This window comes from Suncus etruscus, chromosome X (genome assembly GCF_024139225.1).
Source record: "Suncus etruscus isolate mSunEtr1 chromosome X, mSunEtr1.pri.cur, whole genome shotgun sequence".
NCBI classification, from domain to species: domain Eukaryota; kingdom Metazoa; phylum Chordata; class Mammalia; order Eulipotyphla; family Soricidae; genus Suncus; species Suncus etruscus.
Window position 1 is genome coordinate 42,492,199 of NC_064868.1, and position 18,627 is coordinate 42,510,825.

Genomic DNA, 18,627 nt, shown 5'->3' on the forward strand with positions numbered 1-18,627 from the left:
ATGAGATTAAACATGGGGTGGGGGTTGGCCTGAGAGAGGCGGCTGAGGAATTCAATGATGCCTGCTCACTGGGGACAAGAAATCATTAGTGAGCGAGCGAGTGCGGAAGTCTTAGCCACCCTGGCTGACGGGTTTCAAGGGTTTTGAGGCGCTAGCTGGCAAGAGGGGAGCAAGAGCTTTCCACCCACTGGGAGGGGAAGGCTGTGGAGCCGGAGGAGGGAAGAGCACCTCTCCCCTCACCCCCCCCTCACATTCTAGTTTGCTGCCTGAGTGAAGGGTCAGGACAAGCTGCATTTTATTAACAGGATTATCACGGCGCGTGATTTATCCTCGTGCAGGATTTTAATTGCTCTGTGGAGGTTGAGCCGTTTCTTTTGACTGCGCTTCAGCCCGTAGCCTGCTGTTAAATGCTGGGTTAATAAGTAGGGGAGCCTTTAATGCCTGGGACCGATGGCCCCGGGCAATTCCCTGCTCACAAACACATCACAGTCTCCCTTGTCCGAGCCCAAGCAGCTGAGACTCTCCAAGGGGCCCATCCCGAGTGTGAAATCATCATGGTGCACAGATAGATCATCAGGGGAAACTTCGCTCTCCTCCCTCACCATTTCTGAAAGCCCAAATGTTCCTGAAGTCAACACATTTCCTTTGTTAGCAGGAGAAAAAAAACATCAAATGCAAATGCTTTTTTTTTTTTTTTGGTTTTTGGGTCACACCAGGCAGTGCTCAGGGTTTACTCCTGGCTCCATGCTCAGAAATCACTCCTGGCAGGCTCGGGGGACCATATGGGATGCCAGGATTCGAACCAATGGCTTTCTGCATGAAAGGCAGACGCCTTACCTCCATGCTATCTCTCTGGTCCTGGTCCATCTTTTTTTTTTTTTTTTTTACACTTTAGTACCCAGAGCAGAGTGCCAGATTGGCTGGGCTGGAAGCACCAGGTCTGTGGGGGCCCTTTCTGGGGAGAGTGATTGGAGAGTATTTGGAGGATTGGCACTTCAAGGCATTCTCCTGCGTTTTTTGTTTCTTTGTCTTTGCTCGCTCTTTTGTCCAGCAGCACCCCTCCACCCCCAACCAGTCCCCTAGAACCCAGACCTAGAGCCCAGAGCTTAGGCACCTTCACAAAGCAGCCAGGCAGCAGAGGAAAGGGCCTCATTTGCCCTAAGTAGAGCAGGGGAGTAGAAGTGCGGTGTTTTAGAAGCTGGTTCTCCACCCAAGAGTTTCCTCTTTCCGTGGCGGGGTATTTCCAATGGGCCTCGGCTTCGAGCCCCAGAAATGACAGGCTTAGGTGTCCCGGAAGGGCTCGTGAGCTTTTCTCCCACTGTCCACATATAGGACCCGATTTGGGGGTAAGGCCACTACAGGGTGCACCACACTTCAAGACTTCAAGGGAGTGTCCCCTTCCCAGACAAGCCCTATTGTCTCTTTGAACAAAAGACCAACATCTGGGTTGGCCTCCTACAGAGGTAGCTGCCAGGCCTGGCCACACTAACAAACACCAGGCAAACAGAGCAAGCATGAGCCTCAGAAACTTGCCCGGGGTCCTGGTCTTTGAACTTAGTTCCAGGTTCCTGAGACAAGCCACCTGTGACATCTCCTTCCCACCAGGACCTCAGAACGACCCAACCCCCTTTTCAAAGCTCCTTTCTCCTCCATCAGTTTTCAGTATGAATGGCCCAAAACAATGTGTTTACATGTCTACCTGTATGGGTCAGACTTGGTGTGACACTGTGTGGGTGAGACAGAGAGAGGGGAGAGAGAGAGAGAGAGAGAGAGAGAGAGAGAGAGAGAGAGAGAGAGAGAGAGAGAGAGAGAGAGAGAGAAGGGGAGAGAGAGAGAGAAGGGGAGAGAGAGAGAGAGAGAGAAGGGGAGAGAGAGAGAGAGAGAGAAGGGGAGAGAGAGAGAGAGAGACTCCCCCCTGTTGGCAGGGGGAGTCAGAATTTTACATGAACAGGATACTCTGATGACCACACGCACGCACACACGCGTGCATACACACACACACACACACAATCTTAGCTGCCCCATGAACTTTTAGTGAACTGTTTAAAAGTGGAGGTCTGTTGAACAAACAACGGCGCCACTGCCAGCCATAATTTCATTGCAACAAGCTAGACTTTTAACTCTTTGGGTTCCTGGCCAAAGATAGGACTGTAAATACTAAGGGCCAAGGAGCAGGCAGGAGGCCCTTGTCCAGGGTGACAAGTCAAAGCAGGCTTTGGGCTACTTCCACACCCTTCCCCACGGAGTGGGGGATCTGCCCTCACTGGGAGGCAGAACTGAGGGATTTCTTGTGGAACAAGCAGTGAGCCAGCAGGAGTGTGCTGAGCAGCTAATCCTAAAAGTGGCTGTTGAAATGGGGGGGGGGGGGGGGTAAACGCGCGCTGGTGGCTCCATGGCTGGAGGACAAAAGGAGAGGGCATATGACGTGACCACACGCCAGACAGAGCAGGCGCTTGGTTGCTATATATAAGAGAGGCTCCTTCGCCCTCCTTTCTCAACACGCCCCCCCCTTCCACATGCAGCCAAGGCTTTGAGAAGTGCCAAGATGTGTGAAGTCACTCATGAAAAGCACTTTACAAGCACCGACCTGTTTGCGGTGTGAGCTGCTAAAGCTATACCTTGGCTCTAGGTTTTAACCCCTTTTTCCAGTACTGGCAGGGTGGGGTGGGGAGGCAAAGGGAAGATGGCTGTGAGGCGAGGTCCAACAGAGATTGGGGATCCAGGATTAGTTGTCTGCTGGAACATCCAGTTCCAGGCAGAGACCCACCTAGAAGCTCAGTCTCTTCTTTGAAATGTAGATGTCCCTTCACCCCTTTCCATTGACCTGGGAAGTCACTTATCAGAAGCCAAGGGCACACAAAGCTGGAGGATGGGGGTGAAGGGCCTGACTGATATAAGTGAAAGGGACCAACCCAAGCTTCCTTGAGAAAGATTCTGTGACCTCTAAAGTAAAAGAAAGGGGGAGCACACACAGGACTGGAGCGGTAGTACAGCAGGCAGGGCGCTTGCCTTGCATACTGTCAGCCTGGGTTCTATCTCTGGCACCCCAGATGGTGTTCCTAACCTAGCACTTGCCAGGAGTCATCCCTGAGCTCAGAGTTCAAAGCCAGGAATCAGCCTTAAGCACTGCTGTATGATCCCCCCAAAAAAAGAGAAAGAAAAAAAGTGGGGGTGGAGGCCTGCATAGGAACTGTGAGCAGGACCTACTTGCGCACTCTGGTGCCAAAAGGACACCTTTGGGGATGGTGGCAGGGGGAAAAGTGACTTCCTCCCCCCCTTAAAGGGAGATTAACAAATGGTATGAAAGGAAGGAGCAATGAGAGGCTGGGTCGCAGGAAGGGAGGGGATGCAGCACCCCGCCATTCCTGGCACTATTTCTTTCCCATCCCTGGCTCCTCCTGGCACCAGGCCACTTTCCACTGCCTCCACCCCTGAAGCAGCAGTGAAGCATAGGGCATTGGTCAAGTTGCCCCTCCACACACATGCCCCCCCCATAGAAGGCATTACGTGCCCCTCCCCTTGCTAGCCCAACTTTCACACAGCCCCAGATCCCAGAAACACACACAGTTCCTGTTCCTGAGATCTCATCTCCCTCAGTACACACTATTCATTACCAGTTAGATGTACATGAGGTGGAGTAAGTTTGGGGAGGCTGTTTGAGGGTTCTCTGGGGGTAGAGCAGAAGACCTCCCTTCCCTGTATGACTACATGCCTATGGAGAACATTCTAGAACCAGTTCCTCATCCACGGCATGTCTCTGGGCAGGTGTGCTGCACCAATATGGTGCCCTCATCTGTAAATATTTGGCCCGTTGTTTGCCAAAAGACGAAGCTGCCCTCTGAACTTGAATTCCGCTTGGCAAGAGCTGGCAAGGCCACGCTAAAGCCATTCGCCAGCCCTACTCTGCTTGGCCTGTGGTGTAACAAACCCCGGCAAGGCCAGGCTGGGAGGGGAGCGTGACCTTTCATTAGAGTAGTGTGCATTTCATCCACACCCCATGTGAAACGTGGGGAGCCCTGCCTAGGGCTGCTCCAAGCTCTCAGGCATGCATGGCACAGCAGCACTTCTAGCCTGGTGGCGAGGAAGGGAGGTTCCTATTTTCGGAAGGGAGGGCCGGGTCCTCCAGCAGTGCTGCCTAGGGCAAGTGAAGCTGGACGGGCAGCACCAGATGGCAGAGCCCACGCCACCGCCCAGGTGAGGGCAGGGCTGCAGGCTGGGGTGGGGGCTGGGCCCCAGGGAGGCTCCAGCCAGGAGAGGGGTGGTGGGGGGAGGGGGCTGGGCAGAGCGATCCAGCCTGCCCAGACGCTCTCTTAGCACACTCCGAATCACTGGCCATTGCCTCTGGGGGTGTCCCCACCCACGCCAAGTTTTGCATGAACAGGCTGGGGGGACGTGAACCGAGAGAGGGTGCCCATGAAAGCCCTGCGTCCCGACCTTTCCAGCCCCGGAACCTTCCCCGCCTCTGGTGGGGAGGCCTGGGTCTGCAGAGAGCCCCTCGGGTCGACGGAGAAGTGAACTTGGCCCGGCAGCGGCGGCTGCGTCGAGGGAGAGCGGGTGAGGGGCGCCCCCTCCCAGCTGCTCAGCCCCGAGCGAGAGCGATCCGTTGGCAACAAAGGGATTTTCTCTCCCACCACACACCCGCGCAGCTCCGGGCTCCTCCGCTGAGGTCTCCACCACAACGCGGCACACACCCCCACACCCGCACAGCGGCGCGCCCCGCCGAACCTTCCAGGAACTCGAGCTTTCTCCGGGAGGCCAAGACTTCCCTCTGAAATCGCCCCCCACCCCCCGTTAACCCGTCGGGTGCCTCTGTGGTCTCCCTCTGGAGTCTAGGTAGTACCTTCTGGCCCCACCACAAAAATCTCCGAACTTTCGGGGCGCCTGAGGAACCCCAGAACCCTCCGGTGCTCCCTTTCCCCAGACCAGACTGCTTTACCCCCCTCCCTCCCACCCCCAGTGATGTCAGGCAAGTAGAGTCAACAGAAATGAGGAAAGGGCTGCTACAGAAGGGGCCTCACCCACACCTCCAAGCCGAGCCTCCGGGGAGGGAGAAGCTCCTGGGTGACACTTCTCCCCTAGCCCAGGCCACAGCTCAGCCTTTTTGTTCCTTTCACTTTCTTTCACGTTTGTGTCTCACAACCACATGTACATGCAAGAGGGGTGTATTTGGAAGCTCAACAGGAGGGGACCTAGGCTAAGTTAAAACCTAGGTGGCAACCTGAAATCCACCCCACAACCTCTCCCCTGCACTCTGGTTCCTAGAGCCTGCTCCCCATAAACAGGGGGAGGGGGGGGGGAAAGAATCCAGATCAAAGAGTCCTACTACCCCTCCAGGAGGGTGTCAACAGCAAAGCAAGTCTCCATTAGGGTTTTGGAGGAAGAAAATGCCTGGAAGCCCCCAACAACCCAAGAAGGTTATTAACAACAGCAGATCGTTAGTACACGGAGGAAGCACAAAGAACTTTTCACGAATAAAAGATGCACGGAACAGACGCCTGCACTCGGGCGCCTTGCCGATTGTGCACCTCCAGGCAGGCCTGGGAAGGCTGAGAAGGAGGGTCTGGGGAGGAGAGGGGCTCCCACTTTCCTGACAAGGAACAATAGGGACCCCGTGTCTGCTCGTCAATCTTGCAACTTGGAACACCCCAAACAAAGCTGTGTGACACAACTAAGGTCTAGATGGAGACTCGTGAATTTCTGTAGCTGTGCAGAGCTTAATTACTCCTCCTTGATCCGTAGGACTAGACACGACACCGCCAAGGTTAAAATGCCCCGAACAGCGCCGAGCAGATGTGAGCGAGCTGGCAGACGCGCAAATGAGGCCCGCCTCGGAGCACGATAACAAGTGACTAATACATTGCATATCGTTGAAAGAAAATTATTTTTCTCTAATTTGCATTTGCTTGGGGTAAAAAAAAAAAAAGCCAACCAGAGTCCCTCCTCACCACCACGACTCTAATCCTGGAAATACAGCCGGGCTGCTTTAAGAGAGCTGGAAGGAGGGAAAGACTGCCAGTGTTTTGGCGTTGCAGGCTTGTTTATCTTTCCGCCTTTCCTCCAAGGCGAAACTCGTTTTGCAAGCAACATTCCTACAGAAAATGGCACACGTCATAAAAAGAGACCAATTTATAGAACTGGCACTGAAGTTCATGTATCACTCCAGAAGCATCTCCCAGCTCCCCACTAGGGAAGCCAAGGAGATGGAGGGAGAAGTCCACATTAAAACTCAAGAGAAGGGAGCTTGGGGGAGGGGATGGCAATGAACTTGATTTGCAGATATCCTGTAGGGTGTATGTCCAGGGATCAAAGTCAAGTCGACAGGGCAGGAAACAAAATGCAGTCAGCTCTCCAGGATCCTTCAAACCTCGAGGGGCCAAGGTCAGAGAAAGCCTCAACTCTGGAGTGGGGTAGAGGTCCGGAGAATCAACGCCCCACTTACCCGGGAAACAACCCCAAGGTAGGTCCACTCACTAGTCCAGAGCCCACCTGTGCGGCCAACCTCAGGGACTGGGAGAAGGGTCAATGACTGCCATCAAAGCCAGTTCCTGCCTGCCCTGCAGTGATGGGGGTGAGAAGTCTCAGCTGAGTAAGTCAGAGTAGGTGGTTGGCTCTGTGGGCGATCTCAGGACAGACAGCACCTTTCCACCCAGCTCTAGAAAACCTAACCAGAGGGTGGATTCATCAAAAGGCAACTTAACCAGGTCCTCCTACATCCCAGCCTGAGGTAAGGAATGGACACACCAAGCAGGGGCCAGCTTGTCTGGATCCCAGAGCCAGGGCCACTTCTGACGGCAGGAACATCAGCTCATCAACCCTTCAGAGAACACTCCATTCTTTCCAACCGGTTGGCTTGGGGCCACACACACAGACACACACACACACACACACACACACTCACTCACTCACTCACTCACTCCCACCCCCAGCAGCACGACCTGGGATATTAATCCAAGTCCCTACAATTGGTGTAGTGCCCTGAATGACCCTGTGGGCGTTCTGCTGCCACTTCGGCCTCCAAATTCCCTAAACCATAGGACACAAACATGCACTCCTCGCTCGTCTGGGGAGGAGTAAAGGTGTGCAGTGGTTGGTGAGCACCGCCCCTCCAACATCCCCCCCCCAGCCCACAAAGCCCCTCACTGGAGGCTCTGGCCAGAAAGCTGCGGCCACCTCTGCAGTTCTCCGCAGGCCCGCATAGTGCATAGTGCGCGCTTTGTGTAAGTGCCGAGGAGGCGCCGCGCTGCTCGTGCACCAACAGCTGTCACATTATTTGCACTCGCTGTAAACAGCCTTCACATTCCCCCCTTACCACATAGTTAAAGCCAGACTAACAATCCACAGTTAGAGATCAAACCAACAACAGCAGCATTGTGGCTGCCTTTGCACCAAGCCCAGCAGCTGGCAGGTTTCTCCGGAACAAGGGACCCCCTTCTCCCCCACCCCCCCACCCCTCCAGGCTCCAGCCCAGGCTAGCCAAGGCAGCCTACATTTGCCGCTGCTGATTGTTCAAGCAAAAGAGTACAGCCATTTCACAGAGATTTCTGTGAGGTCTGTTGGTTGGCTCCTGGAGTTTTTGCCTCCTGCTATATCACGAAAGGAAAGCACAACCCACCCACCCCCACCAGCCTTCCTCCACTGGGAAGGAAGATGTTTCAGACTCCCAGGGGCAATTTCTTAGGTTCAGCAAAGCGGGGGAGGGGGTCTGGCTGGCTGGCTGGGCTGGGCCTGGCCGGGCAAGCCTGGCTGGCAGCTCCCTGCCCAATCCCAGGGCGTGGGCCAGCCAGTGTTTTCTTCAGCCCATAGCCCAATGCCTCTTGCCTTCTGCATTTCGGAAATGGTTCAACTCTCAGAATACTTACTGGTCGCCCCACTGATCAAAATGTCTCCTTTATGATTTTTGGTTAAGTTGAACATTTCCATAATCGTCATTATTAGCGCAAATTACACGCCTAATCGGTCCTTAAATAGATTTTAATTAAATAATCATACAAGGCTCATTTTATGACTTAAGAAAGGCATTACTTGGGGCCCAGAGCGATACTACAGTCGGTAGAGCATTTGCCTTGCACGTGGCCAACCCGGGTTCGACCCCCAGAATTTCATATGGTCCCACAAACCCCCCAGGAGTGATTTGTGGAAACGGAGTCAGGAGTAACCCCTGAGCAATGCCAGGTGTGATCCGCAAACAAAAAGGATTACTTGTTTTGTGTTGGAGCCCCAACCAGGGAGTGTTCAGGCCTTACTCATGGCTCTGCATTCTGAAATTACTCTTGGCAGGCTGGGGGGACCATAAGGATGCCTGAAATTGAACCCGGTCAGTCAGTTTGCTGTACAGTACCTGCTGTACTATTGCTTTCGGCGCCTCAGGTATTACTTTTTGTTATAAACTTTCTACCAGGATATAAAGTGATGACAGCAGATTAATATGCTTCTTTCTGTTTAGCCCCTCCCCCAATCTATGGGCAAAGACTTGTAAGAGATACACTTTCTGGAGCAGTAGCAGACATGCCACATCACCTATCCGGCTATAGAAAGAAGTCCCAAAGATGATATGCTGCTCTTCCGTCTCCATTTAAGTTTCCTCTAAAGCCCATTCCTTCCTGGACCCCTGCCACCCCCAATCTTCCACCTCTCAGACTTGGGGAGAGTCATGATGCAAAGCAAGCAGGCAGGCTGTGCTTGTTAAATGCTGTGTAAATGCTGTTAATAAAATCATAAATACAAAGGACGAAGGCTGCTGGTTCTGCGGGTGTTTTGACTGGAAATGCCTTGGCACTTGTCATGTGTTTATGGGAGGGCAGCAACTCTAAGATTTACATAGTTTGGACATTTCTGTACTTCATTTATTCTTTCCTAAATGACGTAGGCCCAGAGCTATTTCAAGTTTGCATTTGTACAGAACTGTTAAATGCCTAAGAGTTGCTCCAATTAAACCAAGTTTGGAAGCAGGCCCCAAGGCAGGCACCAACTCTCCCCACAACAGGCCCTGCCACTGCCACCCTCAGTCTCCCAGGTTGCAGGAAATGGACACCACACCCAGAACCCTTGCACCCCCACTCCCCAGCCTCTCTGGGGGCACCTGGAGGTCTTCTGGGACCAAGCAAGAGGTTCAGACTGCCAAATGTGGTCCTAGGCAGTTTGCTGCACTCTGGCCTGGCTTCTACCTGACAAACTGCACACAGTCGGTGAGAGGGGGTGATGGCCTGGTGAAACCCACTACCCACAAAAGTCAGCAAAAGCTGGAGGGCACTCTGTAGAGAGGGGCCAGTGAGTCGTGCCTACTGCAGCTCTTTTGCACAAAGGCTTTTAGGGGAGAAGGGGAAAAAAGAGCAAGGGGGGGGGGGAGAGCAGGAGAGGGGAAGGCTCCTGTTTCAGAGCAGGGATCCCCGGGAGAGTCAAGAACCAAGTGTAGCTTCAATCAAACGCTGACTTCCCCTCTGGGAGTTAGGCAGGAAACCTGATCACAGTAGCTTCCTACTGGCCTGGACCCTTACAGGTCTGGTTTGCTTCTCACGCTAGTGATTTTTTTTTAAAATACATATCGATATAAAAGAAGCAATCCCTGGCAGACTTTATTGAAAACCACATCGAGACCTCATAACATCCGGCCTTAATCCCTATCAAACAAACCACAGCACCTCTGGCAGCCTCAGCAGCAGGCCACCCCCTCTCACCTCTTCCCAACAAGGTCTCTCTCTCTCTCTCTCTGCTCCAGCAACTGCTGTCCCCCACACCCCACACCCCCAGACTTGCCAAAGAGCACCAAGATATCGGTTCTGGAATCAATTCCTAACCATATAATGATCCCACTTAGTAATGGGGGTGGAGTGGGGTGGGGTGGGAATCCAAGCCCTTTCATATGGAATCCTTTAAAAGGCTGAATGCGAAGGAAAGGCAACAAAGGGAAAGAGGAAGCCAGCCCCTAGAGGGGAACCTTTCCAGGCAGGCCCTGGCCACTGTCCTCCCTGGCCCAGGAGTTGCAGGGAACGAGGAGCCTCCCTTGCACACAGGAACCGTCATTCAAAGCAATCCCCAATCCTTGGGGCCTACTATGTGCCAAGTATTCCACTTTGATCCTGAAGGTGGATAATTATTCCCAGTCTTACAAATGAAGAAATGTAACTGAGGCTCAGAGGCCAGAAATAACTTGCCCCCAAGGTCACCCAGCTAGTAAAAAACGGGACATGGTCAAACTCAGTCCTGGAGTTTCGGAGAGGAGCCAATTATTGGTCTAATTGTACCATACCAAGTCCCCAACAAGTTCAGAAGGTGTCCTTGGCCCTACTACTCAAATCCAGACAACGCAGTCAGTGCTGAGTACCAATGGACGTTGGTCTTCAGGGTGCCCGGAATCCAGTTTTTCCTGTGTACAGCAACCACGGGGTTCCGTGTGGAGCCTTCCACAATTGACCAGGAACCCCTAGCCCTCTCTGGGCACAAGGATTCCCAGGCCAGAAAGCCCTGCAAAGCTCCCCTCCCCCACTCCCAAGAGCCCGGAATAAGCTGGGGGAGGGGGCCACAGGGATCTTCTCTCAGCCCGTAAAAAGTGCTGACTCTTGGTCCGAGAAACTAAGCTTGCCACCCTGGTTTTGCCACGGAAAGCAATAAATCAAATTATCTAGCCAGAGCAAAGCCCTCTGGGATGATTGACTGCACCTAGTTTTCCTTAGGCTTCAAAGAACTACCAAACGAGAGGTGTAGGAATTAAGCGGGAAGGGGCTTGCAGACAGCCCCTCCAGACCCAGGAGTACCCCTTCCCCTTCACTTTAAGGTCCAACTCAACTTGGGGTTGGGCCACCTCGGCTCCTCCTAGAAGAACTGGAGGGCGCCCAATGTACCCCGCTGGCTCCAGGCTCAACAGCCACTGCTTCCCTCCTTCCTCCCCCCCCCCCCAGCCAGCACACTAGGACACAAGGTCCGTGGGGCCACACTGTTCAGCCCAGCAGTTTGAAGTGGCTCCAGGAGCGATCGTGAGAGTAAAGGCAATGGAGGTCTTCACCTCCTGCACCCCTCACCCCCTTAGCCCTTGGCTAGAGGCCAGTGGCATTCGCAGGCTGGCTCGTTTGCTCTCTCTCTCAAAGTTTGCGGCCTTCGCAATTAGGACAAGGTGTCCAGACCCTTCCCTCTCCCCCTGACCCCCCAGTTAGGAGTCGACCCTGGGACGTGACTCCTACCCCTCCTCCCCTTGGGCCACCTGGAGAAGGCAGCATCTGAAGAGATCCTTTGAGCTAAGTAAGGGCTGACTGGTGCTCGCTCGACTGGCCCGCTCTGCTAAGGGCACACACTGGGGGAAGGGAATGAGGCAGGAAGGCTTCTGGTCTGCCATTTCCCCTTTAAATATAACTCGCAGCTGCCAGAGTGGAGGGTGTCCCTGGCCCCACTGCAAGTGTTCGGCTAGAACAATAGAAAAGGGGGTGTGCCGGAAATGGTGCAGGAAGACCCCCTATAACCCTATAAACCTCTCCTCCCACTCAAAGTCACTATTAGCATTAAAAGACCCTAGTGGCTTTAGTGTAATAGTGCTTGTTTATAACTTTTTTCCGCTGGATCCCACACACTACAACAAGCGCTAACCCCCCCCATGAAGTCAACCAGGCTGAGCTTTCCAAAGAGTCCCACCAAAATAACTCAGGCCATCTCACCTGCTCTACCCCGCCCCCTGACCGGACTCACCCCCCTCCCCCAGTAGTTCCTCAGGTTTGCACCTAGACAATAAATTTAGTTTAATTTAGCTTCCGGTCTTTAATTTTAGCAGGTCTCCTTTTTGCATGCAAATCAATATGGCAATTACCATCTAAAAGCTCGCCCAGCCCCGGGTCAATGTAAATTGATCATTGTCCGCCTTCCACAAAATAACACCGGGAGTCTGTGGTGCATAATGAGATTATACTGGAAACTGTCTTTTAGATCACAAATTATATTTTATGCTGTCAGGATCTTCTCCTAGCGGACTTCCCCACTAGTCTAATCACGGGGAGCCGATCTCGTGGGTGCTCTGGGTGATGTTGGTCGGGGAGACACGGCTCGTTAAAAACCAACCAAGTGAGCCCCTCCACCTCCTTCCATGGGGGGGGGGGGAACATGCGCTGGTGCTTAGCTAAAGGTCCTTTGACAGAAATATGGCAGGAAAAAAAAACAGGGTTAATTCCCGCCCAACACCAACACAAAGTGAAATTACCCCTTTCCTTCCGTCCATAAGAAATTGGGGACAACCCGCCAGAGTGGAAAGCCTGTGCAAGAACTCCCACGAGAAAGATGGTCTTGGCCACCACCAGGATCCGTCGGAGGAGGCTGTCCCTTCGTAGGCCCCAGCAGAGCTTCGCGAACAGAGAGAATCCGGCCGGCCAGGCGCACGGCCCAAGAAACCCGCGCGGGGCAGGCGGCCTCTGGACCGCCCTGGGTAGAGGCCTAGGGAGAGGGCGCTCACAGGCCCAAGCTTGTGCGAGGGCAACCAAAGCCTCCCAGCCGGGAAAGGGAAAACGGCCTTTCTAGCCCGGAGCACGACTCCCGCCCCTCTGCAGACCCCCGGGGGCATGTGTGAGCCCAGGGCGTAACAAAAGGCCTTCTGAGCGCCTGGAGACCTGGGGCAAGTGAGGGAAAGGGATCCGGGCGGCTGAAGTGGACCCGCGCAATCACCCGCCCCTGCCCCATTCCGCCGGACCGACTGAGCCCAAGCACCCTCGAGGAAATGGCCAAGGTGGCTGTGTCAGGGCGGTCAAGCGCTCCGGGGAACAGTGCTGGCCGGCCTGGGGTTCCGTGGCACAGTGGCCTGCGAGCGGCAGCTCACGCCCAGCCCACGGCCCAGCCCTGCCCCGCCCCGCCCCACCGGGCGGGCGAGAGCCCCACCCGAGTGCGGTCTTCCCAATAAAAGCTGGAATTCCCGGCTGGGCTCAGACAAAGAGGGACCGCGGCAAATCGACGCCGCGGGCAAGCCAAACCCTAACCAGTTTACATGCGCGTCTGGGGTCACAGAGGCGCCTGCTAATCTACCCAGCGCAGGCCGTCCCTGCGTGGTCTCCTCCAGGAAGGGGAGGGGATGGGAATTAAGCGTACCAAAATGAAAGCATACCTCCCCCTTTATTCCTCCCAGAGGCTGAACTTCGCACTTCTCCCGGTTCGGGCTTTGTATCAGTCTGCAGGGCCCATGCCACATTAGCAAACATTACTTAGAGCAGAGCAACAGCCCCTTCCACCTACCCCAAGTGAAAAAGACAATCCCCTCTTTCTGCAGCCAGCCATCCACTCAAGGTCAATTACTCAAAATCTCTCTGAAATGTTCCTCCCTGCTCTACCTCTCTGCTGCAGCACTCAACAGGAACTATAACCAGAAGTAATCTTAGTAATTGTGGGCCATCCACCCTTGGCAAGGCCTCTTGGCCCTCGGTTTCCTTCTAGGCAAAGACAAATGGTTTCCCAGTGAATGGTGTGTAAATGTAGTTGTGTGACCCACACACACACTCTTGCCCTGGCAGTGCTCACTCTGCAGTCAAGTCTTCCTCAGGCATAGAGAAGTTTTTATCCTTCTGTGCTTTGTATCTAAGCATGGATGTATGCATATGAATGCTTCCCTCTTCACACCTTTAAAATGGGCTTTTGTCTCTAGCATCCATTTACAGAAATTCTGCCCCAGTTTCCAGCTCTAGTTAGTCTGGGGTTTTCTCTGAGACTATCATCTTTGCAGGTATTGCTATTTGCATCCCCGTGTTTACATTCTTTTCCGTCAGTTCCTTATCTCTTAGGTCTCTCTTGTTCCATGTGGGTACCGAGGGAGCCCAAGTGTTTTGATCTGTCTCAGCACATGTCACCCAGGAGCACATCTTAATCAAGCATTCCTGTCTCACACCACACGTATGGCTTCCCTAAGACTTGCATTGTTGCTTTGCCTATCACTTCTGGAGCAAGACCAAGGTAGGTGGGCTAGCAGTTTCATGTAAGTAAAGGATATCGCTATGTACAATGTTCCAAATGGAGAGGAAGTGCGAAAGGAGACTGTTGCCAATGACTGAGAGGGGAGCCTACCTAGCCAGATAAATCGATCTCTGCTCCTAGTGTTACATTTAAATTAGTAGGCCAATTCTAGATTGGCCCCAGAAGTGTGTACAAATGATGGGGTCTAGGACAGAGACAGCACCGTCCAGTCTCCCTACACATAGCGGACTCGAACTCCCCACAAGTCTAGGAAGGACTCTTTTGCTGTCTTCCAAGGAGCACCGGTGCACGGTGTGCAAACAGGCCTGGCATTCCAGCCTTAGTGGCCTCACTCTGAGGCTCCACCCTAGCATCCAGGTGCAAAGCAGAGGTTCACCTAGAGTGTATCGCCCATAGGATACGCAAGAACTTGAGGATCCCACACTTGGTGCCAAGAATGCCCACTATGTGCTCAAAAGCCCCTGTCCCCAGTGGAGAAGTACAGGGTCAAACAAGATCATCTAGAAAGCAATGTTGGGTATGTAGAAGAAGCCAGCCCAATGCACCAGGATGGGTGCCTGCACACATATAAGAGAAATAAAAAAAAAAAACAAAAAAACTGGACCAAGTCCCGACCCACCCCCATAGGGGCTTCTTCTACCTCCCAGAATTTCAACAGAGCCTCTCCCCCACCCCCATTCACACCAGAGCCTTGAAAGGGTTAAGAGAAACCCTCGCAGCCTTCCCTCCACCCAGCTGGCTGGGCCTGCAGGCTGGCCTGATCACTCGCAGCTCACGGGAGCCTGCCTTCGCCTCCGCGCCCCCCCCCCTCAGTCCTTCAGCTGGGAGGGAGCTTGCATGCCTGTCTAGACCGATCTATCACAGGCACACCAACAACACCCGCGAGAGCACAGAGACCCTGCCCTGCTCTCCCGGCCCGCACGGTTCCGGACGGCCGGCGGCCTAAACCCGGGGAGCGTGACCGCGACTGCGTTGGGGGAGGAAGGGGGGCCTCCCGGCGCCCCGAGCGCACCGCGGGTCCTCCCCGGCCCCAAGCCCATGGCGCTCCCGCCAACCCGGCTGCCAGGGCACAGTCACGGCTCTGCGCGCTGGGCAGTCCTATTTTTATCTTGTCTAATCCCAAACTGGGCGGGGAGCACAGGCGTCGTGCTTAGAGAACAAGAGATAGGCGAGGGAGGCGGGGAGGAGCAGCCCGGCAGCGACGAGAGCGGGAGCGAGTTAAAGACACAGTCGAGGCCGCGGAGAGCAGGAAGAAAGAGCGGGTTGTGCGGGCCTGGCCGCGGCGCACGCACCGCTCCCACCGGCGAAGTTCAACTCGCCCACCCTCACCCCACCCCCCGCACACACCGTGCCCCACTGCCCGGCCCTCCTCCCGTCCCAGCGGCGCTCTCCGCAGCCCGGGCAGGGCCGGTGGGGCCCGGGTCTGTGTGGGAGGCAGAGGCCCGACCGGCCCAGCAAAAGGGCTGGAGAGAATCGCTAATGAGCTGTGCGGCCCATTGATCCGGAGAACACTTCCTAATTAACTCTCAGTCACCTAGTGGTGACAGCGCCTCAAAGGACAGCGCAGGGGCCATCCGAGCCCCAGACCCGACCTGCCCCGCGGAGCGCCAGGCGCCCAAACCCCGCGCGCTCCCCCTAAATAACCCAGGCTCCCGGGTGAGCGAGAGCGTTTACTCCAGCACACTAGAGCCTCGGATTAGACCCGGTCGGCATGTTCATAATCGCCACCCCCTCCTTCCACGCGGCTAAATCAGGATCCAAATAAACACAACCAACCCTGCAAAGCTCCACCGGAGAGCAGGTCGCGAGGGGTGAGTGCGGGTGGGGGGAGTAGTGGAATGGGAAGGGCTGGGGAGCAAAAGACGTCTTCTCCAAGTGTCCACGGTGTCCACGGCAGGAGTCTCAGAGGCCGACAATTCAAATGCCTTCCACACTAGCAATTCTGTTGGCAAAACCTAATCCAACACCTCGTAAGGATTGATTTCGGCCTCGGTGTCCGTTTCCAGTGCCACAGGAAGTGTCAGATGGCTAGAAATACCCAAGTCTGTCTGCTTTCGCCACCCACCGCCTTCTGGGATGGGACATCTCTGCTTCAGCTTTACTTCCCAACCATTTGGAGGATTTTTCTCCAAGAGGCTACTCCTCGGGCCAAATACTAGCCGCCCCCCCCACTCCCGTCTTCTCGAAAAGGATCAAGAGAAAGCAAAGAAACAAACCCTGAACTGTCTAGACACCGCGAGGCAGTGCGAAATACCTATTTTGAAGCGCGCGAGTTTCTTTTTAAGGTTTGTTTTTAAATATACATCAACCTCCCCCCTCCTCCGCTTTTCCCATTCCCTCACCCCCACCCCTTCCGACGCCAGCGGTGGGCGCCCTCACGCGCGGGCACTCACAGCCTCTAGCTGGAGATCGCGGACTTTCTGGCCAAGATTCATGGGCACAACATTAAGCCTCGCCCGGCCTCGGCCTCCACGCGGCGAGGCGAGGCCGTCTCGGGGGCCGGGACCCGTGGCCAGCGGCGTGTGCGAGCGGCGAGCCGCCCCCCCCCGGGACCCCGCGTGCCTCGAGTCGCCTTTCTCTGCACACGGCGTCCGCCCCGGGGCTGGCTTCGTCAACAGCGGGCGCACGTCGCCACCGCCCGGAGCCCCCGAGTTGGCGGCGGCTCTCTGCAGCGCGGCCGTCGGCGCCTCGCCCTCCCCGGCTTAGCGGAGGATCGCGCTCGGCTGCGCAAGTTCCTCTTCGCCCTCAAGCCTCCGCGCCGCACGCCCTCGAGTGGGACCAACTTCCTCCGGCCGCAGACTCGCACACGCCCAACCGTGCTTCCTACCAGACGCCCCGCGGTCCAGCGGAGTGCTCCGGCTCTGCCCCCCCTTCGCAGCCAACGCCGCGCCCGCACTGCCACCCTTGGGGGCTCCGAATGGAAAACCAACCCCCGCGGAGTCAGAGCTGCAGGGGGGTGCGGGGGAGCGGAGAGGGGAGCGCGGGTTAGAATTTCCAAAGAACATTTACAAAACAAAGCGTCTGACCTGGCCAGCGGGCAGGCGGGCGGACGGGCCGAATCGGAACCCCGCGCTCGGCTCGATTTCCTAATAGTTTTTTTTTTAAATCCACGTGATTCGCGCTTCGGGCAAGCCAAGGGGAAGGAAAAAAAAAACGGGAGTCCCCTCCCGAGTTGCGCGGCGGCAGGTCGAGCTCGGCTCGGCCCGGGGCGCCCGCCACACACACCCTCGCGCACGCACACGCCGTCGTTCCACTCCGAGGCACGAGCGGCCCCCAGAGAGGCGAGACCAGGCGGCGGCGGCAGCAGCGGCGCTGGGTGTTTTTTTCTTCTTAACAGTTCTTTCCCCAGTCGAAAAAGAAAGCAGACGGGAACCCGCCGCCCTCCCCTTCCTGCTCGCGAGCTAACGCCGAGCCGAGCTTCCCAGCTTCCAGCCCGTTCCCCCGCCCCCCGCGTCCGAGTCCCGGCGCTCGGCAGCGACCGCGCTCCCGCGCACAGACACTGGCTGCAAACTTCCACTCCTCCAACTACCCGATCTCCTCCCCACACACCCCCCTCCGGGAGGCGGCAGGCCCCCCGCCGAGCCCCTCCGGCCGGAGCCCACGCGGGCGGTTTAGGTTGGCTGCATCTTTAATAACTTCGGGCTCTGACATCAAAACGAAAGCGAGCCAAGCGGTCCAAGGGAAGCGCTAGGCGAAAGCTTCGCGGGGGACACGAGTGTCAAAGGCGAAACCCGCGACGGGCGGGGACCCCGGGGAGAAGAGAAGGGCGGCTGCAGTCCGCGCCGCGTCCGCCTGCTCGCGAGGCCTCCCGTGGGGGGGGGGGACGGGCAAGGGGTCCCGGGCACTGACCTGAAATCCCCGGCCGGGGAGTGAGCGGGGAGCCGAGGATCCGGCGCTTTTAAGTTTTTCCCCCCGGAGCGGAGTCGAGGCGGCGAGGAGGAGCGACGGGCGGCGGGGTGGGTGGGGAGAGGTGTGCGGGGTTGGAGGAAAGTGGGGTGGCGACGCTAGCGAGCGGTGAAGGAGCCGGGCCGGGGAAGGGGGCGAGCAGCAAAGTTTGCCGTCCCCGGCGGCCCGCAGCCCGCTCGAGACGCCGCGCTCGCTCGCCTCCCGTGCGTTTGCTGCCAGCCGTTGCCCTCGGGGTCGGTCCCGCCGAGGGGGGGCTCCGGGCTGGCGGGGGCGGGGCGGACTCGCAGCCTCCGGGCAGGTGGCGACAACCCCGCGCGATCCTCCGGGCTCCGCGGCCGAGTCGGGCTCGGTCGGGCTCAGCAGCTCCCGCGCCGCCTGGGCTGCCACCCGCGCTCGGGCAGAAGCCCCAGCGCCATGTTGCCGGATCGCCGCGAGCGCCCGCTCGGGCTGGGCGTGTGAGTGAGTGTGCGTGTGCGCGGGAGGTGTGGGTGCGTGTGCGGTGTGTGAGTGTGTTGGCCAAGTCGTCCCTGCGCGGCTGGGGCTCCCCGCCCGGCGGCTCGCGGGCTCCCCCTCCGCCGCCGTCCGCCTGGCTCCCGCTCTCGGTCGCAGTCTGGGCTCCGGAGCGTCTCCCCCGCCGCCGCCGCCGAGCTCGGCCCGCGTTCCGCGAGGAGCGTAGCTCCCTCTCACCTTGCCGCTGGGAGCCCGGGCTCCGTCTGCCGCGGCACGCCGCGATCCCAACGCGTCCCCCCTCCCCGGTTCCCTCCTCTTCCTCCTCCCCCTCCCTCCGCCCGC

The 18,627-nt window shown here is 56.6% G+C and overlaps 1 protein-coding gene across 1 annotated transcript in view; it reads right to left on the minus strand.

The window, feature by feature from the left end:
• Positions 1-17,918, minus strand: part of BCOR (BCL6 corepressor) — a 39,521-nt gene extending 21,603 nt beyond the window's left edge. Inside the window, exon 1 of the mRNA XM_049767137.1 lies at positions 17,779-17,918. The gene's annotated coding sequence lies outside the window, so the exon portion shown is untranslated. The remainder of the gene's footprint in view (positions 1-17,778) is intronic.
• Between the last annotated feature and the right edge of the window lie 709 nt (positions 17,919-18,627).